The 26,409-nt window shown below is 38.1% G+C and overlaps 1 long non-coding RNA gene across 2 annotated transcripts in view; it reads right to left on the reverse strand.

Annotated features, from left to right (window-relative positions):
- LOC136794509 (uncharacterized) overlaps window positions 1–26,409 on the reverse strand; it is a 104,428-nt gene that overhangs the window by 57,840 nt on the left and 20,179 nt on the right. Inside the window, exons 2-4 of one of the 2 annotated variants that reach the window (XR_010841414.1) lie at window positions 20,715–20,850; window positions 12,109–12,229; window positions 2,579–2,677 (exon numbers count right to left, since the gene is read on the reverse strand). This is a non-coding gene — a long non-coding RNA (uncharacterized lncRNA). Of the gene's footprint in view, window positions 1–2,578; window positions 2,678–12,108; window positions 12,230–20,714; window positions 20,851–26,409 lie in introns of those variants that run through there. The other variant, XR_010841413.1, reaches the window with a different exon arrangement.

Here is a 26,409-nt window from a genome sequence, read left to right on the forward strand (position 1 = left end):
CCCTTTCATCACTTTAAATATGTCCTGCCACTCCCTTCTGACTTGCAGAGTTTCTGGTGAAAGATCAGCAGTTAATCTTATGGGATTCCCTTGTGTGTTATTTTTCTCTTGCTGCTTTTAATATTTTTTTATTTTTATTTAATTTTTGATAGTTTGATTAATATTTGTCTTGGCATGTTTCTCCTTGGATTTATCCTGTATGTGACTCTGTGCTTCCTGGACTTGAATAACTATTTCCTTTCCCATGGTAGGGAAGTTTTCACTTATAATCTCTTCACATATTTTCTCAGTCCCTTTCTTTTTCTCTTCTTCTTCTGGGAACCCTATAATTCGAATGTTGGTGCATTTACTGTTGTCCCAGAGTTCTCTGAGACAGTCCTCAATTCTTTTCATTCTTTTTTCTTTATTCTGCGTTGCAGTTGTTATTTCCACTACTTTATCTTCCAGGTCACTGATCCATTTTTCTGCCTTAGTTATTCTGCTATTGATCCCTTCTTGAGAATTTTTAACTTTATTTATTGTGTTGTTCATCACTGTTTGTTTACTCTTTAGTTCTTCTAGGTCCTTGTTAAACGTTTCTTGTATTTTCTCCATTCTATTTCCAAGATTTTGGATCATCTTTACTATCATTATTCTGAAGTCTTTATCAGGTAGACTGCCTGTTTCCTCTTCATTTGTTAGGTCTGGTGGGTTTTTGTCTTGCTCCTTCATCTGCTGTGTTCCTCTGTCTTCTCACTGTGCTTATCTTACTGTGTTTGGGGTCTCCTTATCACAGTCTTCTGTTTCATAGTTCCCGTTTTTCTGGTGTCTTTTGCCAGTGGCTAAGGTTGGTTCAGTGGTCTGTGTAGGCTTCCTGGTGGAGGGGACTCGTGCATGTGTTCTGGTGGATGAGGCTGTACCTTGTCTTTCTGGTGGGCAGGTTCATGTCTGGTGGTGTGTTTTGGGGTGTCTGTGGACTTATTGGTTTAGGCAGCCTCTGCGCTAATTGTGTTCCTGTCTTGCTAGTTGTTTGGCATAGGGTGTCCAGCAGTGTAGCTTGCTGGTTGTTGAGTGGAGCTGTGTCTTGTCATTGAGATGGAGATCTCTGGGAGATTTTTACCATTTGATATAACATGGAGCTGGGAGGTCTATTGTGGACGAGTGTCCTGAATTTGGCTCTCCCACCTCAGAGGCACAGCCCTGATGCCTGGCTGGAGCACCAAAAGCCTTTAATCCACATGGCTCAGAATAAAAGGGAGAAAAAAAAAGAAAGAAAGAAGAAGATAAAATAAAGTAATTAAAATTAAAAATAATTATTAAAATTTTTTTAAGTTAAAGAAAAAAAAAGGACAAACAGAACCCTCAGACAAATGGTAAAAGCAAAGCAATACAGACAAAATCACACACAGAAGCATACACATACACACTCACAAAAAGAGAAAAAGGGAAAAAATATATATATATTGTTGCTCCCAAAGTCCACCTCCTCAATTTGGGATGATTTGTTTTCTATTCAGGTATTCCGCAGATGCAGGGTACATCAAGTTGACTATGGATATTTAATTCGCTGCTCCTGAGGCTGCTGGGAGAAATTTCCCTTTCTCTTCTTTGTTCAAACAGATCCTGGGGTTTAGCTTTGGATTTGGACCCACCTCTGCATGTAGGTCTCCTGAGGGCATCTGTCCTTCGCTCAGACAGGACAGGGTTAAAGGAGCAGCTGATTCGGTGGCTCTGGTTCACTCAGGCCGGGGGGAGGGAGGGCTATGGGTGTGGGGTGAGCCTGCAGCCGCAGAGGCCAACATGACCCTGCACCAGCCTGAAGCGCACTGAGTTTTCTCCCAGGAAGTTGTCCCTGGATCGTGGGACTCTGGCAGTGGTGACCTGCACAGGCTCCCAGGAGGGAAGGTGTGGATAGTGACCTCTGCTTGCACACAGACTTCTTGGTGGCTGCAGCAGCAGCCTTAGCATCTCATGCCCGTCTCTGGGGTCTGCCCTTATAGCCACAGCTCACACCCGTCTCTGGAGCTCCTTTAAGCAGCACTCTTAATCCCTTCTCCTGGTGCACCAGGAAACAAAGAGGCAAGAAAAAGTCTCTTGCCTCTTTGGCAGTTCCAGACCTTTTCCTGGACTCCTTCCCGGCTAGCCGTGGTGCACTAGCCCCCTTCAGGCTGTGTTCATGCAGCCAACCCCAGTCCTCTCCCTGCAATCTGACCTCCGAAGCCTACGCCTCAGCTCCGAGCCCCCACCCGTCCCAGTGGGTGAGCCGTCAAGCCTCGCAGGCTGGTGAGTGCTGGCCAGCACCTATCTCTGTGCAGGACTCTCTCCTCTTTACCCTCCACACCCCTGTTGCTGCGCTCTCCTCCGTGGCTCAGAGGCTTCCCTCCTCCACCACCCTTGGTCTCTGCCCACGAAGGGCCTTCCTAGTGTGTGGAAACTTCTCCTCATTCACAGCTCCATCCCACTGGTGCAGGTCCTATCCCTATTATTCTTTTGTCTCTGTTTTATCTTATTTTTCCCTACCCAGGTACATGGGGGGGTTCTTGCCTTTTGAGAGGTCTCAGGTCTTCTGCCAGTGTTCAGTAGGTATTCTGTAGGCGTTGTTCCACATGTAGATGTATTTCTGATGTATATGTGGGGAGGAAGGTGATCTCCATGTCTTACTCTTCCATCATCTTTAAGCTCCCCTTGCCAAAGCAGTCTTAAGGGAAAGAAACAGAGCTGGAGGAATCAGACTCCCTGACTTCAGATTATACTACAAAGCTACAGTAATCAAGACAATATGGTACTGGCACAAAAACAGAAATATAGATCAATAGAACAGGATAGAAAGCCCAGAGGTAAACCCATGCACCTATGGTCAACTAATCTATGACAAAGGAGGCAAAGATGTACAATGGAGAAAAGACAGTCTCTTCAATAAGTGGTGCTGGGAAAACTGGACAGCTACATGTAAATGAATGAAATGAGAACACTCCCTAACACCATAAACAAAAATAAACTCAAAATGGATTGGAGACAAGACTGGACACTATAAAACTCTTAGAGGAAATCATAGGAAGAACATTCTTTGACATAAACCACAGCAAGATCTTTTTTGATCCACCTCTTAGAGTAATTTAAATAAAAACCAAAATAAACAAATGGGACCTAATGAAACTTAAAATCTTTTGCAAAGCAAAGAAAACTACAAACAAGATGAAAAGACAACTCACAGAATGGGAAAAAAATATTTGCAAATGAATCAATGGGCAAAGGATTAATATCCAAAATATTTAAACAGCTCATGCATCTCAATATTAAAAAAACAAAGAACCCAATCAAAAAATGGGCAGAAGACCTAAATAGACATTTCTCCAAAGAGGACATACAGATGGTCAGGAAGCACATGAAAAGCTGCTCAACATCACTAATTATTAGAGAAATGCAAATCAAAAGTACAATGAGGTATCACCTCGCACCAGTTAGAATGGGCATCATCAAAAAATCTACAAACAACAAATGGTGGAGAGGAAGAGAAAAGGGAACCCTCTTGCACTGTTGGTGGGAATGTAAATTGATACAGCCACTATGGAGAACAGTATGGAGGTTCCTTTAAAAAACTAAAACTAGAATTACCATATGACCCAACAATCCCACTACTGGGCATATACCCAGAGAAAATCATAATTCAAAAAGACACATGCACCCCAATGTTCATTGCTGTGGTATTTACAATAGCCAGGTCATGGAAGCAACCTAAATGCCCATCAACAGATGAATGGATAAAGAAGATGTGGTACATACATACAATGGAATATTTGCCATAAAAAGGAACTAAGTTGGGTCATTTGTAGAGACGTGGATGAATCTAGAGACTGTCATACAGAGTGAAGTAAGTCAGAAAAAAAATATCGTATATTAATGCATATATGTGGAACCTAGAAAAATCGTACAGATGAACCGGTTTGCAGGGCGGAAATAGAGACACAGATGTAGAGAATAAACGTATGACACCAACGTATGACACCAAAGCAACAGGGGGTTGTGCTGGTGGTGTGATGAATTGGGAGATTGGGATTGACATGTATACACTGATGTGTATAAAATGGATGACTAATAAGAAAGTGCTGTATAAAAAAAAAATAAAATGAAATTCAAAAAGAGAAAAGAAAAGAATGACCTGGATGTAAAATTACTAATCTGGAAAGATATTCCTAAAATATAAAATGACCAAATGCAAATATTAGATTTAAATAATATTTCAATTCCATCAAAGGAAAAAAAATTTCTGTGTATAAATAAAGAGAAAAGTAAGAAATGATATGCAGCCAGTAGTTAATACAAGTTATCACTGAGGAGGGAGACTGGCAGGAACAGAGGAGGTGAGTGACTTTCTCTTTAGGTGGTTCAAGGGGTAGAATTACGGGTGATTTTTATTTCATGTATGTTTGTGTTTATCTATATTGAAAAAATAAAATAAATAAAAACAGCCAACATCACTTCATTTTTATTCACTGATTTGTGAGTTTGGCAACATTTTATTTACAAAAAATTAATCATTTAAAACAAAATGAAAAGATACAGGTTAACATGGTGAGTGAGTAGACAATGTTTCCCTTAAGATTCTCTTTAAAATAGTCAAAGAGATACCAAAGTACCAAATCTAGTAAAATTCTCTTGCTTGATAAATATCTACTAACTGTCAGGTTTATGAGGATGGATTGAGAAGTACATTTTGGAGGTAAGTTTTATGTGTCCTACAGCTCTTGGTCACCATTTCAGAAATTAGAAGGAGATGCATAGCAGTTCACTGCATCCTGAAGTAACTGGTTGACAATGGGAAAGAAAGTTATAAACAGGACCTGAGACAATGTGGTCTTCATCAGTTATTTATTTAGCATCTACCATATGCCAAAACCCTATCCTCCATAGAGGTGATAAATCAGTGAATAATACAATGGCCAAGGACCTGGTCAGGTTTCTTTACTATTATGTTCCCAGCACCTAAATTAGCACCTGCCATATGGTAAACACTGTATTTCTGGCAGGCAGGGAGGGAGGGAGGAAGGGAGGAATGGAGAGAGGGAGTAAGAGAGAAAAGAAACCTAGAACCTAATCAGATATACAAGCATTAAAAATAAATACAAGCAAATCACCTTTCATCATGGAAGAATGAGGACCTCAGTGAACTACTCAACTACTCTAAAACAAGGAAAACACAAACAAAACAACTTAAATGAACCATTTTAGAACTCTGGCAATTAACTCAACCTACAGAATGAACTGAAAATTGTCTATCCAAGAATCTACTAAACCTTGGTAAGACAGTAGCCTTTGTGACACTTTAACTTGGAGCTATTCCTATCCATCTTTCCTCCCCAGTTCAGTGGCATAGTAGCCAAAAGCTGACAGCATTGCAGAAAATAGAAATAGCTCTGACTGTTTATGGAGGTCCATGAAAATTACTATTCTCAGAGCACAGTCAGTATTTTGTCCAAATTTTCACCTCTCTGAAAAATCTCTATTCAGAGAGTAGTGGCTATTTGATTTGACTCAGACCTCAGCTCATGGTTGGAGGGATGGGGTGTCCCTCAGGGGATTATGGAAACAATAGTAACCTGCTGGCAACATCCAAGGGTCCAAGGTTGTAAATTCAGATGGGGCAAACCAGTAGCTGGACAGGAATCCTGGAGAACTAGATTACTACAGGGAACTTTGAAAAGTCCAGTATATTCATGGAGATCTAAAAGCCTGTGTACATAAGCAACTGCCTCCAAAGGCTACAAAAATAAATATAAGTGTAATGAATATTAATAAAAGGCAAGAACCGATGCCAAAGGAGAACATTAAAAACGGCCCTAATCTAGAATGGTGGAAGTGAGTGAAGTGAGAAGGGCTTGTCAGAAAAAACATTCCCAAGCACATAAACTATAAAAGAAGATTTGGAGGATAAGAGGTAGTTAGTCATCTAGGTGAAATGGAGAAGGCAGGGCAGGAGGTGAAGATTGTGTCATTTCAGTGGGTAAGTATATTTTAAGATCTGAGGACAAAATACAGAACATGGTACATTCTATATAGAGCAGCAAGACTGAAGGGGAGACTGGTTTGAAAGGAGGCAAGAGGCAAATAGGGGTAGGACACATAGTCTCATAAGCCAATTTAAAAACCTTAAACATGATCCCAGGGGAAATTGAGAAGTTACTGAAGCATTTTAAGCAGGAAAGTTACATGATCACGTTCGCACTTTAGGAAGATCATTCTGGCTTCTGAGTGGAACACAGATGAAGATAGGCATGAATGACCAAAAGGGGATCAGCTATGAGGTCATTGCAGTAGTCAAGATAAAGAGAAGAAAATGATGAAGACAGGTTGGGTGGATATAAATGGATAGATTTTAAAGATATTTTAAAGGTAAAATTTGTCAGAATTTGGTGGTGCTTACCAAGATTCTGGCTTGAGCTTTCAGGTACATGGTGGTTTTACTTACTGAAATAGGAAAGACTGAAGAGAAGGAGGGTAGATGAATCAAGAGTTCAATTTGGGGCAGGTTGAGCTGGCCTTCTTTTGTAATTCAGGAGTAAAGTGTGAGAAGATAGAAGGGCCTAGGGAAGACTGCTGGGGAGAATCTATGTGCTTAAGGGATGACCAGAGAAAGTGGAGAGGAAAAGTAGAACTGAGAAGGAATACTCAGGAAGTAGGGAGGAATACTAGCAGAATGTGTGTCATAGAAATCTGGAGGAAATTTTCAAAAAGGAGGAAATGATTGATAGTGTCAAATGCAGTTGAGGTCAAGTAAGATAAAAACAAAAATAGTATTCTTTCAATTAGCACAAGGAAGTTGTTAGAAATCTGGGAGAGAAATTCCCATGAAGATGTGGGAGGTGGTAAAATTGGAGCAGATTAATGAGAAGGGAGTGGGAAAGAAAGCAAGTAGGCAAATAGAAACAGCATAGTTCATGTTCAAAACCCTTTCAAGATTTCAACTCATCGAGGGGAAAAGGGGAGTTCAGAGCAGAAGTTTCTTTGTTTATTGAAGTAAGAGTGACTGATGCATGTTTAAATATTGATGCAAAAGATCAGTATAGAGAAAAGCTGACTTGACAAAGAAAATACTCTATAGTGAAATTTCCTTGAGAGGGCAAGAAGACAAATATTTAAGAGTAAAGGTAAAGAAATAGGTCTTACATAAGAGACATTGATATTCCTCCTTCCTGTTATGTTGGAAGTGAAGAGGATATGGATGAGATCTGTATAGACTTGATGGTATAAAACTGAGGGACTTTCTGAATGAAAGTTTCTCTTTTATCTGAAAGATGAAAGGTGGCATCTTTTATGGAAAATGAAAAGTATTGGTGAGGAGTGTTGTAGGTCTGACAAAAATGAAAAATGTTTGAGATAGTCATTCTGAAATGAAAGAATGAGGTACTTGAATAAATTATTGGCAGCCTTGAGGGCTCAGATGGGACTAGACAGCCATGTCTGATAATGTGGCATTGGTTGCCCTGTTGCCATGATTTTTCACAGCAGTGTCCAGCTAGCTGCCCAAGTGCTCACACAGAGATGGACAGTTGGCTAATTAGAGATTTTGAGTTTGTGACATGGGTATAGTAGAAGCACAGTATGGCAAATAAGTGATTAAATTAATGTGTGAAGGATTCAAAGATTGATAGGGAGGAAAGTAGAAACAGGAAAAGGCTGATGGATAAGAGAAAATTGAATGATCAAAAGACTGTAGGTTCTGTAAATTCAAAGAGCAGACATACTGTGAATAAGTGAGAGTGGGATATTTTAATTAATAATCTCAGTGGTAGAGAGGGCAAGAAGAGTTGAATTTTGGCTTGTGTAAAAAGAAGTCAAAAGTTATTGTTTCATTCATTTTTTTGACATCAAGATCATAAGATTAGGGCTTCCCTGGTGGCGCAGTGGTTGAGAGTCTGCCTGCCAATGCAGGGAACACGGGTTCATGCCCCGGTCTGGGAAGATCCCACATGCCACGGAGCAGCTGGGCCCATGAGCCATGGCCGCTGAGCCTGAACGTCCGGAGCCTGTGCTCCGCAAAGGGAGAGGCCACAACAGCGAGAGGCCCGCGTACCGCCAAAAAAAAAAAAAAAAAAAAAAATCATAAGATTAAATAAAACTACACTCAGATGCCATTTTTCACCTCAGACTGGCAGAGATGAAAATATTCGATAATACTGTCAGCAACAGAGTACAGACTACAACAGAGAAACAGGCATTCTAATATATACATTGCTAGTAACTGTAGATTGATATGATCTCTATGAAGGGCAATTTCCATGAGGCAGCAGTTCCATTTGTAAGGATTTTACCTAAAATTAGTTTGCTTATGTGAGAAATGTCAGATGTACAAAGTTGCTTATTGAAACATAGTTTGTACTATATAAGGACAAGGTTGGAATCAACCTGAATGTCCTTAAATTGGCAAATAGTTAAATAAACTATGATCTATCTGTACAATAGAATTCAGAGAATTCACAGAAAATGATTCAAGGATAATCTTTTATGTTAATATGTAACAAATTCTAACATATTGTTAAATAAAGCCGTATGTGATTATTTGTATAAAAGGAGGGAAAAAAGAAAAAGCAGTATATATAATTGAAATATATAATGTAAAAACTATAAAATATATATAATTAAAAATACATAAAATAATATATTGAATGATACAAAAGAAAACTGAAAAACTAGTTGCCTTTATAAAGAGGAATTAAGTGGTCAGGAAAAAAGGATAGAAATTTTATCACTCTATCTCTTTCTATGCATTTTAAATTTAGACCCACACTATTAAATTTCTAATTCAGTTAGTTAATTAAATACATTCATTTTATTGTGTGTTGTAGTACATTATAAATTATGTATGTTTTACATGTAAACATGTAAAACATGTAGGCTTAACTCAGAATTTGTTCCTATAAATCACTATATGTGTGTATATTAAACAAAGGACAGAAAACAAACAGATATCAAAAAATATTTTTAAAGATATAAAATATATGACAAAAATAAAGGAAAATATATCAATTAAGTGTAAGGGGGTTAACCCTTCTTATAATTAATAAAGACAACAACCATAACAACAGATTAAATATGTTTATCTCACAAATATTTAAATATACTATTTTGTTTAATTCTCTAATCGTATGAAGAAAGTACTTTTATTATGCTTACTAAAAGAGATGAAGAAAATGAGAGTGAATAGGGTTAATTAATCTGCACAAGAACAAATAGCTAAAAATGAAGAATTATGTCTGCCTCCAAAATCAGCAGAGTATTATGGTATTAAATATAAAATTATAAACATCTTAAAGAAAAATACAGCCATACCGGCTTAAAGAATAACAATCCATATGCTAATTACAACTGCAAAAACAAAATCACAAATATGTTAAAAATAAAATAAATTATATACATGTCAGATAAATATAAACAGTAACAGAAGAAGTGACTGAGAATAGTAGGTGCTAAATCAAAATTTTTCAAAAATAGGAAAAAAGAAAAAGGAAGGGTTGGAGGAAAACAAATGGAGGGAGGAAGGGAGGGAGGGAGAAAAAGGATTTGTAATAGAGAAGTAGGATTTTAACTTCTGGTAAATGTGGTCTAGGCAATTTGAGCCAACCATCTCACTGAAGGCAAATGAAAAAAGAAAAAGAAAAATATATCTTAAAGTATCAATGCCCTAATGATACAATAAGGAATAATTTTGCCCAAATCTCGAAGCTCAAAAGAGGAAGCCTAGTTTACTAAGCCACTTTTTCCTTGAGGTCATTTGCAAAATAAGTTTTGATGGATTTGCAGGGAAGGAGTACAAAAGCCAAAGTTAGCCCAAGGTAATTAATCCCCTTCAAACTAGCCAAGGTCTGATATAACTTCCAAAGTGTTCCATCTTCAGAGTGAATTGAAAGTAAAATACCTCTTATGTAGATTTGTGGCCTGCATACATATCAACAGAATGGCCCAGAGGGCAGCACATAAGGACCAAGAACCAGCAGAAATAAAAGATCTCTAAAACCAACTCACAAAAACTTGAGATAGTGGAGTTATCAAAATTTATAGTTATAAAATAGCTAGGCTTACTATGTTTAAGAGGAGAGAAAAAAATGCTTGGAAATATCTTCAAGGAAGAAAAAAAACCAAAAAAAGTAAATTAAGCAAGAGGCCATAAAACTAGAAATAAGAACTCACATTAAAACAAATACCCATAAACAAGGTTTAAAATACCCTGTTTAGGGCTTCCCTGGTGGTGCAGTGGTTGAGAATCCGCCTGACGATGCAGGGGACACGGGTTCGTGCCCTGATCCGGGAAGATCCCGCATGCCGCAGAGCGGCTGGGCCCGTGAGCCATGGCCACTGAGCCTGCGCTCCGCAACAGTGAGAGGCCCGCATACCGAAAAAAAAAAAAAAAAAAAACTCTGTTTAGATCAAAAAATAAAATTAAAACCTAAGAAATTATGAAATATTGGTTTAAAACAGCATCCGACTGGCATCTCTTAACTCCGATTGTTAAAACTTTCCCATAATATAGCTTTTGAAGTGTCAGAAAAAGACAGGATAAAAAGAAAAGTTAGACTGATAATGGTAATATCAGAATCTGTAGGGAATATACACAAAACTACTCAGCTGATAGAACTAAAAAAAAATCCACTTAGGCTTTTTCTCACTTACATCTAAGAGTTGCCATATAAAACAGACACAACTTTAAAAGAGATATTAAGAAAATATTTCATATCTTCATCATTGCCTTCTGATCCGAGCATCCAATGAGAAGACACTCTAATAATCTGTATAAACAGTGGTTCTCTTCTTCCTTGCAAACAACCTTCAATTTTGCTTTTGGCAGCAACTAGTCCAGCTAAAAATGTCACTTTCCACCTGAACTTGCAATTAGGACTGGCCTTGTAACTTCATTCTAGCTAATTAATGTAAAAAGGGATTAAATGGGTAGAATTTTCAGGAAAAAGCATTTTAAGTGGCAGATTTTCATTGCACATGTTTTTATCCATTTTATTTGCTCTTTTTCCTGATTGTATGGCAATACAGCTGCTATCTTGTCACCCCAAGGACAAAAGCCTCATGGTAAGGATGGTGGAACAGTGAGACACAGCCAAGTCCTGGTGGCATCATTGTATCTTCATACCGGCCCTGGCTGCTTGTGTCTCCTTGTGGCCTTTTTGTTACATGAAAAACAAGCAAGCAAAAACACATGCCTATATGTATAAAACCACTGTCAGTTGTTTTTCTGATACACAATGGTGAACTCTTTTTGTAATTTATATATTTGGGGTCTAGAGCTCACAGAAAACTGAAGAGTTACCTTCTACCATTGAAGTCTGACTTCTGAGTGGTTAGAGGGCCTCTGTTCCTCCACGCTTCTGCCACTCAGAATACATTTCAACTCCTCAGGCTACATTCAAAGCTCTGTAGTCAAACATACTCCACCTATTCAATCATTTATCTGGATGTTCCTTATCATTAGTCCAACATGTTTCTGTCAAGAAAACTGCAAAGCCAAAGACAGTTCTGATCTCCAGTCTTTGTAAGTCACTCCTGTAAGATTTCCCAGACTGTCTTGTTCTTGTCAATTTCTCCCTTCTATGAACTCTCTTTGTACTTACTAGCTATATCACTTTGTCACTTAATACATCCTTCTACAATGTTATTTATGTCACATGTATATATCCTGTATTTTCAACCAGATTGAATGTTTTTATTTTTATTTATTTATTTATTTATTTATTTATTTTTTTTTTTTGCGGTATGCGGGCCTCTCACTGTTGTGGCCTCTCCCGTTGCGGAGCACAGGCTCCGGACACGCAGGCCTAGCGGCCATGGCTCACGGGCTTAGTTGCTCTGCGGCATGTGGGATCTTCCCGGACCAAGGCACGAACCCGTGTCTCCTGCATCGGCAGGCGGATTCTCAACCACTGCGCCACCAGGGAAGCCCTGAATGTTTTTAGATACATCTCTTTCAACACTTAGTACAGTGCAATAAGTAGGACATGTCTAACATCTTTGAATAAATCATGAAAAAATGATGAATAAATAAATCTTTTCACATTCCTGATTATAGTGATGATGATGCAAGTTTCTTTTCAAAAGGCTTATCACATCTTTCTCATTTCTACTTACTCCAAAAGAATATGAGGTATAACATGATAATACATCCAAGTGAATCACCTAGGCAACTCCATAATGGCATCCTTCAGAATACTGGACACCTGTTGTTTCTTATCCTCTCATATGAAACATCCTGTAATAATAAAGAAAAATGCATTACTGTGTGGCATCATTCTTTGTTTTCATCCATGTGAATTTTGTAATATTAAAATGGTTCTAGAAATTTGGATATTATAAAATATTTTTAAATTGGTGTGTGTTACATACTGAAGTGCAATAAAATATTTTGCTTCATTTTTCAAATAGAATAGAAAGTACTGTAATTCTTATTTCAATTTTAGATTTTTTTAAAGTAAGTATAATTATACTCTTTTACTAATGGAAACTAACATTCGCGAGGCATTTGTATTTATAAGGTGCTTTCACATCTATATCCTCATTGATACCTCTCAGCAAGATGGCGATTATTTCCATTCATATATGAAGAAACTCAAGTATGTAAAGTGACCTACAGTAAGTACCCAAACTGGAAAGTGTTTACAGGTCTTTTGATTCCAAATCCAAAGTGCATTTCAATACTCCCTTTGGGCTTCAAAGGAAGAGCTTCCATTGAATGTTAAATTTAAGATCGGGAATAATAAGGTACTTTCTATGGGTTTAAGATTTAACCCCTTTCTACTTTTTTTTTGTGAAGGAAAGAGTCATTACTATCTGACATGGTATTTAATAGCATAAGATCTAGAGGCAGAATACCTGGGTTTGAAGTCTTATTAGTTATAGGATGCCAGGAAAATTATTTAACTTCTCTTGTGCTTCAAATCACTAATCTGTGAAATCAATGCAATAATAGTACTTAGCTCATGGAATTTATGTGAATTATAAAGTGCTCACCACAGTATCTATCATCATACAGTCAATTTTCAAAATGTTATTATCACTATTATTATTTCTTAAAGATGACTAGCACTTAATTCTGAATAATATTTATTATCTATATACTATGCCCTGCACGTGGCACATTATCTTTGTGTCTCATTTACTTTTCCAAGTATTCAATCCTGCAAGGCAAATGTGATTATTCTCATTTTACAAACAAAGATACTGAAGTTGAGAGTGCGTGGCTAGGTAGCAAGTCCAAGGCTTCACCCACAGGTATTCTGCCTATGTTCATCTAATCTCAACCCTTTTTCTTTTCATCTCTGTCTGCTGCCTCTTTGATTGGGCAAATGGACTGAATTTCATGTGTGCCTTAGTTTGGTAAACTCTTACAGATGGTGTGTACAGTGTTCCCAGAGGACAGAATGCTGTTCTCCCCCAGCATGGGATCAGAGAGTCTTTGTGCTCAGCCAACGCACTGACTGAATCAGGACTGCCTGTGCTGCCCAAGTATAGTCCCAAGAGGAAGGTTGCTATTTACCCTAGGTCTTCTGATCATTTTATGCAACTCCAATAGCCACTGCTTTCAACAATGATTCTCTTACTCTAGCTGAAACGAAGATCAGTATGGGAGATAGATTTATGCTGAGAATACTGAGCTTAATCTTTCCCTCTCACCACCACCTCCATCCAATATAGACAACTCTAAGAAATCTAATGGATTTAAAATAATAATATACTTAAATTAATTTAGGTACCTTATCTTTTGTTTACTAATAAAAATCTTCACCATACAATTTACTTGTGAAGAGTTGTGAAGTGGTTAAGAGAAATGTAATTTACAGAACTGTAGAAATAATGTAAAAAATTTTCAAGGTATGGGAACAGACTGGAAGTAGCTGGAGGTCTCTAAAGTGGGACCTTGGTTTAGGAGGTAGCTGGATTGGTTTAGGAATTAAGATTATAGTGGGTATAAATCCTGGTCTCTAAATGCAAGTTTGAAAGATAGGGTCCATTATTTTCTTTCAGTCAAATTAAATCTGATTTTCTCACATCATTCATTTGACAAGAAACTCCATTCCAGTCTTAACTGGATCTCCCAAGATAGTACAAGTCAAAGAAGTGCCTGGTCCATGGTGCTTGGATGGAAGAGGAAGGACCTCTAGCCTCTTGTCCATTATGGCCACCATGATCACCCTCATTTTCAAAACCTACAGTGTCTAAAAGACCAGAGGGTCTTTGCTCTGGACTGTATGTTTGAAACAGGAATATTTACCAAGGTCAAGAATTGTAAAGCATACAGTTCAGCATCCCTAGGTAAATTATATGGCTGTCCCTTTTCATGTCTTTCCTCCTCAAGGCACCATCGCTAAGTGGCAGGACATTGCTTCCTCTATTCCAATCCTTACCTATTTTCCAGTTTCTTTTATCATCTTAAAATATTTTTCCCTCTCCCTTCTAATAACTCATATTCCTTTCAAAGTTACTTCCTTCTCCTCAAAAGCAATAATCACAACTTCTTAAATAATTTTTTTGAAAATTTGAAAACAAAGAATATTTAACAGCTAAATTTTCACCATCTGAGGTTAAGTGAAAACCTGCATGGCACAAAACTGTAGATGTCAGGTGAAAATATTCATTTAATATTTGTGTACAAATTCATATATAGAAAATAAAAAACTAGAAAAAATACATCAATATGCAAAGACTGAGAAAACATCAAAATGCTAACAACAGTTATTTTTCTCTTTATACTGATTTTTTTTCCATATTTGCTGGAGTCTCGCTGGGGGTATAGTAACAGGAAGCTGGAAGGTACAACAGGAGACAAGAAGAGGCAGCATATAACTCTACCTGAGGAGGTTATGAAATGACCTAGTTGTGGTCTCCCCAGCATGCTCAGTCAATGGCTAGAAGTATCCCTGGGGAGCATGTGTCTCAGTTTTAAAACTGCAGAATACTCAAAGTTGTGTTGGCTGGAGACTGCCACCCAACGACCGTCTTTGCTGTAGACTCTCCTAGAGATCTAAGCAACGCACCTTCACTGGCTTGCACAGTCTACCCCCTTGCACTGCAATGATCCACAAATCTATACTTGTTCAGGAGAAGCTCCTTTATGGTTCTTGTGGACATCTCCACCTGAGGGGAAATTTAGAAGTGGAAGTTAGTAGAATGAACTTCAGAACTATAGCACCCATTGGTTCAGTTAGTGTCAGGGCCACACAGGTACTCAACTTCCCCCTCCTCCAGTATCCATTCTAAATTTCTCTTTCAATTACATTGTTGCAGGACTTTGGGATATACTAGGTGGTGTGACTCAAACCCTCATTCTTAAGTGGTCTGGGATCTTGGTAATATTATCCTTCTTAAGCCAGAGTTGCTGCATGTGTTACAATTACAAATGGCATGGCATTTATAATTGACATGGGTAGTTACAATTGGTGTGGGAGAACCAAAAGATGTCCAATTGGATTATCTAGGCCCCACATGTATTATTCCTTACCTCCATTACGTATAAGCAACCCTACTTCCTCCTGTTTATCAGAAGCAATCATTTCTTATACACAAAGAATCCAAAGTGCAATCATATCTTGTATTTCAATTAGATCTTTGTTGTGTTCCCTGGCAAGAGTATGCTCCCTTCACAGATCAGGATCACTAAACCTGCATAGCCTAGAGCTGTCAGAACAGGAAACACAAATTCCTCCTGTGAGGTTGGGGTCGGGGGCTGGGGGGATGGGCACAATTTCATTTTATTCTTATGATGGACTAATGCTGCACCAAAATGAATCTTATGATTTAATTTCAGCAAAACTCTACTAATAGTCAGTAGTTCTGGACAGAGAGTCACATAGTACTCTAAGCCCAAGTATTCTGTTTCAGTAGGGCCCAGCGACATCCCAGAAGCTATTATTAGAAAGGTGTATAACTCTCTGCTGCAGGTGGCATGGTTCTGCTCTAGAAGCAGAGCCTGCATTGTGGTTTTCCCACTGGGGCTTACCATTAACTCTACCCTAAATCTTTTTCTACCCATGAAACCTTAACATCAAAAGGTCTGCTGGATTGCATTTGCAGTTAAGCCTGCTACAGAGTCTTTACCTGTTTTGGTCCCATTCAACACTGCCAGTAGGTATATGGATCATAGAAGTATTCCCAGGTTTAGAATGTATTGCCTTCACCACTCAAAGAGGCCTAGTGGGTGCTATGCTTACTTAATTATAACAGGAAATGCAAGATGCAGTGATAGGTCTTTTATTTCAGAGGAGATACACTAGCATGTCCCTGATAATGCTCCTAAATCTTTACTGAAGTAGCCAGTTCCTGAATTTCCACAGGGTTATTTATCACCCTTAGGGGTACATGTTTCTTACAAAGGTCTCCACCATGCTAACCAGCTCTTGCTCATTTTGCCTAGTCAGTCTGTGGTCATGGATTTAATAAATCAATATCATATACTCCAGAATGTCCAACTGGCCCAGAGTCTTCAGACTATATTATGGCCAAGCATGAGGGAGTTAACATAGCCCCAGGGCAAAACTGAATGAAAATATGAACTGTTTTCAGAAAAAGAAAAACTGCATTTGCTAAATCAAAAGCCACGTACCATACATCTGAGACCTTCTTAATCTGTTACAGTAATGATTCTGTATTCATCAAGTAAGCTGCAATTTGGGCTACTACTTTTTTGAGCTTGAAGTAGTCTACAATCATCTTCAACACATCTGGTCTGTTTAGGGGTTGGACCAGTGAATTAAATGGAAATATGATAGATACCACCACCCTGCAGCCTTTAGGTCTTTACTGGTGATACTAATGTCAGCCAACTCCTGTGATAAATTGTTGTTTTTAATTTACTACATTGGCCAGGAGGGCAGGAGGAACCAGTTTCAGCGACTTCCACTTGCCTTCCCCACTATGACAACTATTACCCCATAGGCCAAGGACTTAATATGGTGGTTACTTAAGTTGCCAAGAATTTTAATCCTTGTTATCAATTTGGGGACTAGGAAATGCCCACCAACCCAATGTAAACCAGACTTTATCCAAGATTCCATTTATCACCTGTCTCCTGTAAGCATGTTTGCAGTACACAGTGATCTAAGTAAATGGCTATAGACAGTGATGTACTGATAAATATTTTAACAATTAGCCCTCTGGGGATGGGTAGTGGGGAGAGGGAGAACAACCTCTTTCATAATGTTTGCTGATTTCCAGGGTGTAAATATTCCCACCATGGCCAGTTTTAGGCTTCCATCAAAGATCTGCAAAGAGATGCATGTTTCAACTCCTTGGACCTGGCAAGAGTCAGCTCCAGCACACTACTGGCTGTAGGTCCTTTTAGGGTAGAATTGCCACAGTATTATAGAATCTTACCCCTGACAACCCAGCCATGTCTTTATTCAGTGGATTCCAGATCTGAAAATTGACTCAGGTTCAGGAAGTGACACTAGCCCTCAACTTCCTGTTTCTCCATTCCTGCCTTCTTCTGATTGTAGATATTACGTAGCATCCTTGTTGGTTGTCCATTTGTTCTGCCCCTTGGGATACCATGCTCTTTTAAGCACCTCCACAACTCTGTGGTCAAGCACCCTTGACATTACCAGTTGTGATGGCAATTGTACCTGACTGGCTCCTGGTGAATAAGCACTGCCAATTGTCCTCTATTATTTTGGGGCTCTATCATCCCTATAGCCATAAAGGAATCCAGCTCTGTGACTGCTTTTCCTATCATTATACCTAGTCTTTAGGGAAAAGTAACCATTGAACTTATTAGTGAAGCTTGTGCCTTTACACCAGCACATCCCTGACAGCCTTGGTGAATGTCGTATCCTCTGGACTTATGAATAATTCTTTGGTGAGTTCTCTGGCCTCACAAAATATATCCATATCAGAATGTTCACTCCCTGAGCCTTTCCATTTCTTCTTCTACCACTTGCCAAGACAATTCAGGCATTTCTATTTCACTCCTTGTGGACCATCACTTTCTCTAAGTTCTAAGAGCCACCCTAGGAGTAAATTTTCCCTAACTCCTAGCATAACTTGTCAAGAAGTTAAATTCTGTGTCCTGAGAAAGTGCTTCCAAGTTAGTGAACTCTTGCTTATTCAATATTATTTATGAACCCCTTAATCAAGCACCCTTAAAATCAAATCCCAGACATAATTCTTTATCTCCTGCTATAAGCATGCTAGCTTATTCTTGCAGGTTCTTTGGGGATATAATCTTCTCTTGCTTATTAGGCTCAGCCCATCTCCACCGGGGTTATGCTGAGATTCAATCCTAAGAATTGGCCTGAAAGCCAGCAAAAGAGATGGGGGTAATGCTGTTGACTTGCAGAGGAGAGAAATCTATATTGTATTCCCATATTGGGGAAGTTCTAGCTCTTATTAGGAAGAGGTTGGCTACTTCATCAAGCTCTGGGTTCTAAGCCAAATTTCTTAGGGTGGCAGCCCCCAGATAACCCTATCATGTATTTCAGTGTTCCTAGGTTTTCCCAACCAGGGCCCTGACCTTAACATAACAGATCTCTCTGGACTGAGCATTTAAAATTCTCTGGAGCTCTTATTTTAAGGTCTGATCTTACTCCTCAGTTGTGCCCACTCTTCCACTACATGAAATAAGGGCCAAGAGCCCTGTGGCTCTCATACATAATCTTTTTAACTACTCTCATTTTTTTCAATATACCTCTGTTAAGCATCAATACAACTTACTGATAACCAGCCAACTGCCCTGTTCCTCTAGATATTGTTCCAGCCACACTTTTGAAATTCCTGAATCATCTCACTATCGAGGTCTTTACACCAGACTTTTTACCAGATCAGTATTGGTAAAAGTTTCAGCCATTGACCTATCACTTTGTGACAGGCTTTTCCATGCCTGACATCTACATGAGATGGAGTTCCTCTTGACAGCTAGGCAGTGAGTGAGTCAGTCCTCAAGCTCCATCTTACATACAACCTGGTTTCTTAGGTCATTGCTGGTATCATTGACACAGTTCTCCCAGAAAAAGATGTCAATGTGGATTCAGGCATGCAAGACATTTATTGGGGGTAAAATTTCTGTGAAAAATAAAGGAGAGAAGAAGGTAGCAGAAGGAGTAGGCATTGAAAGAAACGATAAACTCATACTGGAGTAGGCATTGTAAGGACCCCTGCCCTGACGGTAGAGGAAGTTCTTCAATTAAACCTCAGTTCTGTTTTCTTGGAAAAACTTCCTCGCCCATTTGTTTTCCATGGACATTGACTTGATTCTCTGACAGGAATAGGGTTTTTGACTATTACTTCCTATGTCATATCCATAATGACTACTAGGGACTATGCCTTCCCTGAGGGATAGTCAGGCAAGTTTGGAAGCCCAAAGTTTATGACTTGAATCGTCACAAAGTTTATTAGACTAGGCTCATGGTTTCTTTGGCAAAATAATCTCCTCAAAAATTTAGAAATCTGTTGATATATTTGTTTCCTATCAACTTCATGTGCCAACATAAGTTCTTTTCTAAACATAGCACATAGGCTAACATTGTTTCCTTGCTCTCTTTCTCCCAGGCCTCAATTTTACTTTAATTTGCATCCATTGAGACCATTTGAGTATAGGCTTGACTGAGAAGTCCATACCTCAATCTGCTCTTTTGCAGCAGGGCTAGGTCCCTTTGCTTGAAAAATCTTCATGAGAGACGTTTGAGCAACAAAAGTCCTCTCTCTTGACATATGAGGTACAAAAGTTTTTCTAAACCTGCAAGGTCCCAAAAGAAATTTCTCTTCCATTTAATCTCTGCTGGCAAACCTACCAATTCTTGATTAAGTTCATTTTTTTCCCTGCTATATATACCTTGCTAAAAGCATCATGGAGCAGACAACACAGGAAATTTTGACTCTTTACAAACACTTCCCTTAAAGTTTTAGGCCTAGTAAGCATTCATCCTGCCTTCAAATTTATCACAGGCAATTGACTTACCAAACACTTTACCACAACATCCAAGGATGGCAGATTTCAAGCTTAACTGCTAAGAAAATGTCACATAGTTTGGATTTCTCTTATGGTCAGAATATGGCTTGAAGTTACAAATTCTAGATAATAGAAAGGGTGATCTAACAAAAGAATCAAAAAATTCAGTGGCTTAAGAACTATACAAGTTTATATCTTTCTCATGAAATATTCTAGAGAGGGTGTTTCACAGGATTAGCAATTGATAGTAGCTCTACCATCTTCAACATTGTGGCTCTGATCATCATCTTTTCAAGCCTACAGAGCATGGAGGCACACATATAGAAGTCTAAAAGAGGCATAAATTACTTCTGCTCACATAATATTTGGGGGAATTTATTCATGTGAGATAATTCCAAGGGACTTGAGGAATGTATTGCTACAATTCTAGCTACAATTCTATCAGTATGAAAGAAGATAAGAATGTATTCTCATTGACAGCTTACTCTAAGCTTTCTGAACAGTGTCAGGTATTTCAAATTATCTTCTCAAATTCAACATGTCCAGAACATAGCTCATTATTTTCCCACATATTCAACTCTTCATCCTGCTTTTTCTACATCTGTTAATGGCATCACCATTCATCTAGTTATCCCTTCTCAACATACTGGAGTCATGGTTGGCTCTTTCCTCTCTTTCATTACCCATATCCAACTGGATGCCAATAAATTACTTGTTCTTCTTGGTTGGTGCCCTCCATGTCATTCTCTTTTTTCTGTTTCCACCTCACCAATTTAGGTTAGTCCTCATTACTACTTACCTCAATTGTTGTGATGACTTTCTGAGTTGTCTGAACAGCTCCAAATGTTGCCCAGTTTTCCATATAACCTGATGAAGTAGTCTTTCCAAAGCATATCTCTGAACTATTACCTTTATGTTCAGTGGTTCCTCAGGGCCTATACAAAATTATATACAAATTAACCTGCTATCCAATCTGAATAGTCTTGTATTCTGTGTTTTTGGCTTGTAATCCAAAAAGGATTAGCTGTCAATGCCCAAATAAATGAATGTGTTTTTCTACTTCCAAGCTTTTGCTAATCTTATTCTGAACTTTGAAATTCACTTTTCCCCTATATTTAGAGAAAGCATAGGCTCTGGTGACCTGATTTCTAATCTTAGCCCCACCACTAGCTTGTTGACATTGACGGGTCATGTAATATCTCTGAGCCTCTGTTTCATCACTTTTAAAATGAGAATAAAAAACCCACTTAACAGGGTTGTTTTTAGGAATAAATACAATTAACTTCAATGAAGTGCCTATAGATAAGTATTCAATTAAAGTCAATTTGCTTTCTCTCTATTGAAATTTTGCCTATTTCTATTATTACTTGCTTCATTAAGTCTATTGTATTAGTTACACTACTGCTAGTTTTGTCACAGATAAATTCCCAAATATCACTATGTTTGTGTAGTTTGGTTTGCTCTCTTAAACCTCTGCTATTGCCACAAGATAAGCATGTCCTGTGTAGTCCACTGGTCTAATGTGAATGAGAGATATATGGAATAGATCTCAACACAATGTGTAGCTGAAAAGAAGTACAGTTAAGACCTTAGTCTAGCCAAATCCTAGTCAACTCCTAAATGTGGGTAAGAGAATAAATGATTTGTTGTCTTAGGCCACTGAGTTTCGAGTGGCTTGCTATGAAGCATTACTGTAACAAAACTGATAGAAACATGTAATACTAAACATAGTACACTCAACAGACACTCAATAAATTGTACAAAGTTGATTTAAGTAAAAAACAACTGTAATCACAATACTGATAATTGTGTTCCCTTAAAGGAAAAAATTTATTAGCAAAAAATAAATTTATAAGACCCTCAGCTTTTTCATTGTCAGAAACAGGTGATTCAAAAACCAGCACCTTGGAGGAGGGTGGGACAAGATGGAGTAGGGAGATCCTGGGCTTGCCTCTTCCCATGAACACAAACCATAATTACTACTTCATATAGAGAAACTATCTCTGAGAATAACATGAGTACTAACAGAAAAGTTTTTCCACAACTAAAGATAAAAAGGAAAAGCCACTCTGAGATGGCCAGGAGGGGCAGAGACATGGTCTGGCCGAGACTCATACCTGCAGTGCTGCAGTCCATCAGTGGGAGGGATATCACAGCCTTGGAGGTTCTCCCTGAAGACCAAAGGATCTGAATCCCATATTGGGCTCCCCAGCTCAGGGGACTTGCACTGAGAAGATGAGCCCCATAGTATCTGGCTTTGAAAACCAGAGGGTCTTACCTCCAGGTGAGTCAGAGGAATATAGGAAACCAAGACTCTGCTCTTAAAGCATGCATGCAAAACCAGACTTGCTCCTAGTCCCAGCACAGAGGCAGCAGTCTGAAAAATGACATGATGGAGACTCACTGACTAAGTCTAAGTGCATGTGCCCAAGGGGCATGGGTCTGTTGAAACTTTCTCTGGGAATGGAGCACCTGGTGGGCACCAGTTTGTGTGTGTGTGTGTGTGTGTGTGTGTGTGTGTGTGTGTGTGTGTGTGTATCATCCTCGACCTACATGGCCTGGTACTGAGAGGAACCATTTCTGAATCTCCCCAACTAACCTGTTAGTAGCATTCATCTCATCCCAAGCTCACCTGTGGACCCAACAGAATCGGCACCCCTCCAAAGTGCCCCCCATTCTGCCAGACCCAGCTGCTATCCTCATTTGGCAGTGGAGCCTGCCCAAAGTGGCCCCCTTGCCCTGACAGACCTGACATGCACCCTTGGCTGGCAGCAAAGCTCCTCCAAAGTGGACCCACACCCTGCCAGTCCTTTCAGGTGCTCTTAGCTGGCAATGGAGCCTCTCCAAAGTGACCATACACCACACCAATTCTGCCTGGCACTAAAGCCTCTTCAAAGTGGCCCAGTGTCTTGCTAGTCCCACAGGAGCTCCTCCAAAGTGAATACTGCCTCTAGGGCTGGCACTGCACACTAGAGTAAATACAACAGTTGCCACCAAGCCTTACAGCCAGGCAGACCAGGAGCCAGCTCTGCACACTAGTGCAACCACAGCAAGCGAGGCCCAGACAACAGGAGAACACATGCAGAAGAACACAGGGGACATATCTGGAGCACCTAGCTCTGGTGCCCAGAGGGGAATGTGCTACTGAGCCACACAGGACACCTTCTACACAAAGCCACTCCTTAAAGACAGGGAGATGTAGCTAATTTACCTAATACATAGAAACAAACACAGAGTTAGGAAAAATTAAGAGACAAAGGGATGTGTTTCTAACAAAAGAATAAGATAAAAACTCAGAAAAATAACTAAACAAAACAGAAATAAGCAATCTTCCATATAAGAAGTTCAAAGTAATGATCATTAAGATACTCATGGAACTGAGAAAAATGGAGGAAAACAGTGAGAACTTCAACAAAGAAAAAATATTTTAAAAGTAATCAGAGCCGAAGAATACAATAACAGAAATAAAAAATAAACTAGAGGGAACCAGCAGCAGATTATATGATGCAGGAGAAAAAATAAGCAATCTGGAAAACAGGCTAGTAGAATTCACCAAATCAGAACAGCAAAAAGAAAAACAAAATCAAAAAGACTGAGGATGGTCTAAGGAACATTATAATAATATCAAGCATACTAAATTTCACATTATAGGGCTCCCAGGAGGAGAAGAGAGAAAGAAAGGGACAGAAAACCTATTTGGACAAATAATGGCTAAAAACTTTAGGGAACTTCACTTTTCCTAACCTGGGGAAGGAAATAGAACCCCATGTCCAGGAAGCAGAGAGTCCTAAGTAAGATGAAATCAAAGAGATCCAGTCAAAGACACATTATAATTAAAATGTCAAAAGTTAAAGGGAAACTCTTCAAATCAGCAAGAGAAAAACAATTTGTTACAAACAAGGGAGCCCCATAAGACTATCAGCTGACTTTCCTGCAAAAACTTTACACGCCAGAGAGAATGGCATGACATATGCAAAGTACTTAATGGAGAAAACAAACAAACAAAAACACCTTACAGCCAAAATACTCTATCTGGCAAGGTTATTAGGAATTGAAGGAGAAATAAAGAGTTTCCCAGACAAGCAAATATTAAAGGATTTCACAGCCACTAAAATGAACTCCCCAAAAAATGTCAAAGGGGACTTTTTTAAACAGAAAAAATAGACTGTACTAGAAATATAAAAAATATGAAAGTAAAAATATCCTTGGTAAAGGCAAAAATATAGTAAAGGTAGTGGATCAACCACCTATATATAGTATGAAGGTTAAAAGACAAAGCTAGTAAAATCATACATATCAACAATGATTAGTTAAGGAATACACAAAATAATTGCTTTACAATGTTGTGTTAGTTTCTCATATAAAAAGGTGTTAAAGATGACATCAAAAACATAAAATGTTGGGTGTAAGGAGTAAAAATGTAGTGCTTTTAGAACATGCTCAAACTTAAGCAACTATCAACTTAAAGTTGACTGCTATATACATAGGTTGTTATATAGGAACCTCATGGTAACCACAAACCAAAAACAGATAATAATTATACAAAAAATAAGGATAAAGGAATGTAAACATAATGCTAAAGAAAGTCATCAAATCACAAGGGAAGAGAGCAAGAGAAGAAGAAAATAAAAAATAAGAACAACAAAAATAACAAGAAAACAATTAACAAAATGGTAATAAGTACAAACTTATCAATAATTACTTTAAATGTAAGTGGACTAAAGGCTCAATCAAAAGACATATGGTGACAATGTATATATTAAAAAGACACACACACACATATATATATATGCTGTTTACAAGAGAAGTACTTCAAAGCCAAAGACACACACAGACTGAAGTTGAGGGGATGAAAAAATGGTATTCTATGCAAATGGAAACAAAAAGAAATCCAGGGTAGCAATACATATATCAGAAAAAATGGACTTTAAAACAAAGCCTACAAGAGACAAAGAAGGACATAACATAATGATATCGGAATCAATCCAAGAAGGACATATAACATTTTTAAGTATGTATGCACCCAACACCTAAATATATAAGCAAATATTAACAAACATAAAGGGAGATATTGCCAGTAATGCAATAGTAGAGGACTTCAACACCCCACTTACATCAATGGTTAGATCATTTAGACAGAAAATCAATAAGGAAACATTGGCATTAAATGACACCTTAGACCAGATGGCCTTAATATATATATACAGGACATTCACTCAGAAACAGCAGAATACACATTCTTGTCAAATGCACAGGGAACATTCTCCAGGAAAGATCACACGTTAGGCAACAAAAACGTCTCAAAAAATTTAAGAAGATTGAAATCATATCAAGCACCTTTTCTGACCACAACTTTATGAGTCTAGAAATCAACTCCAAGAAAAAAGCTGGAAAAAAAATATGTAGAGTTTAAACAACATGTTACTAAACAACCAATGGCTCATTGAAGAAATCAAAGAGGACTAAAACTGCCTGGAGACAAAAATGGAAACACAACATTCCAAAAATCAATGGGTCAGAGCAAAGGCAATTCTAACAGGGAAGTTTATAGCAAAACAAGCCTACCTCAGGAAATAAGAAAAATCTCAATTATGCAATCTAATCTTATATTTTAAAAAAAACTAGAGAAAGAACAAACAAGGTCCAAAGTTAGTAGAAGGCAGAAAATAATAAATCAGGTTGCACATAAATGAAATAGAGTTTAAAAAATTAGAAAAGATCAATGAATCTAAGAGTTGGTTCTTTGAAAAGATAAAAAAAAATTGATAAACCTTTAGCAAGACTCATTTAAGAAATAAAGAGAGAAGGCTCAATTAAATAAAATCAGAAATGAATGAGGAGAAGTTACAACCAACACTATGAAATACAAAATATTCTAAGAGGTGACTATAAAAAATTATATGCCAACAAATTGGACAACCTAGAAGAAATGGATAGATCCCTAGAAACATAAAATCTTCCAAGACTGAATCAGGAAGAAATAGAAAATATGAACAAACCATTGCTACTGCTGAAATTAAATCAGTAATCAAAAAACTCCCAACAAACAAAATTTCAGGACCAGATGGTTTCACAAGTGAATCCTACAAAACATTTAAATAAGACTTACTACTTATCCTTCTCAAAGTTTCCCAAAAGTATTAAAGAGAAAGGAATGCTTCAGAACTCATTCTACAAGGCCAGCACCACCCTGATGCCAAAACTAGACAAAAACACCACATGCACACACACAAAAATTACAGGCTAATATCACTGATGGATATAGATGCAAAAATCCTCTACAAAATGAATTCAACAATATATTAAAAGGGTCATAAACCATGATCAAGTAGGATTTATTGCAGGGATATAAGGATGGTTTAATATCCAAAATCAATTAACATGACACACCACATTGACAAACTGAAGTATGAAAACCATATGATCATCTCCATAGATGCAGAAAAAGATTTTTACAAAATTCAACATGTATTTATGATAAAACCTCTCTACAA

Source organism: Kogia breviceps, chromosome 7 (genome assembly GCF_026419965.1).
Source record: "Kogia breviceps isolate mKogBre1 chromosome 7, mKogBre1 haplotype 1, whole genome shotgun sequence".
Lineage (NCBI taxonomy): Eukaryota > Metazoa > Chordata > Mammalia > Artiodactyla > Physeteridae > Kogia > Kogia breviceps.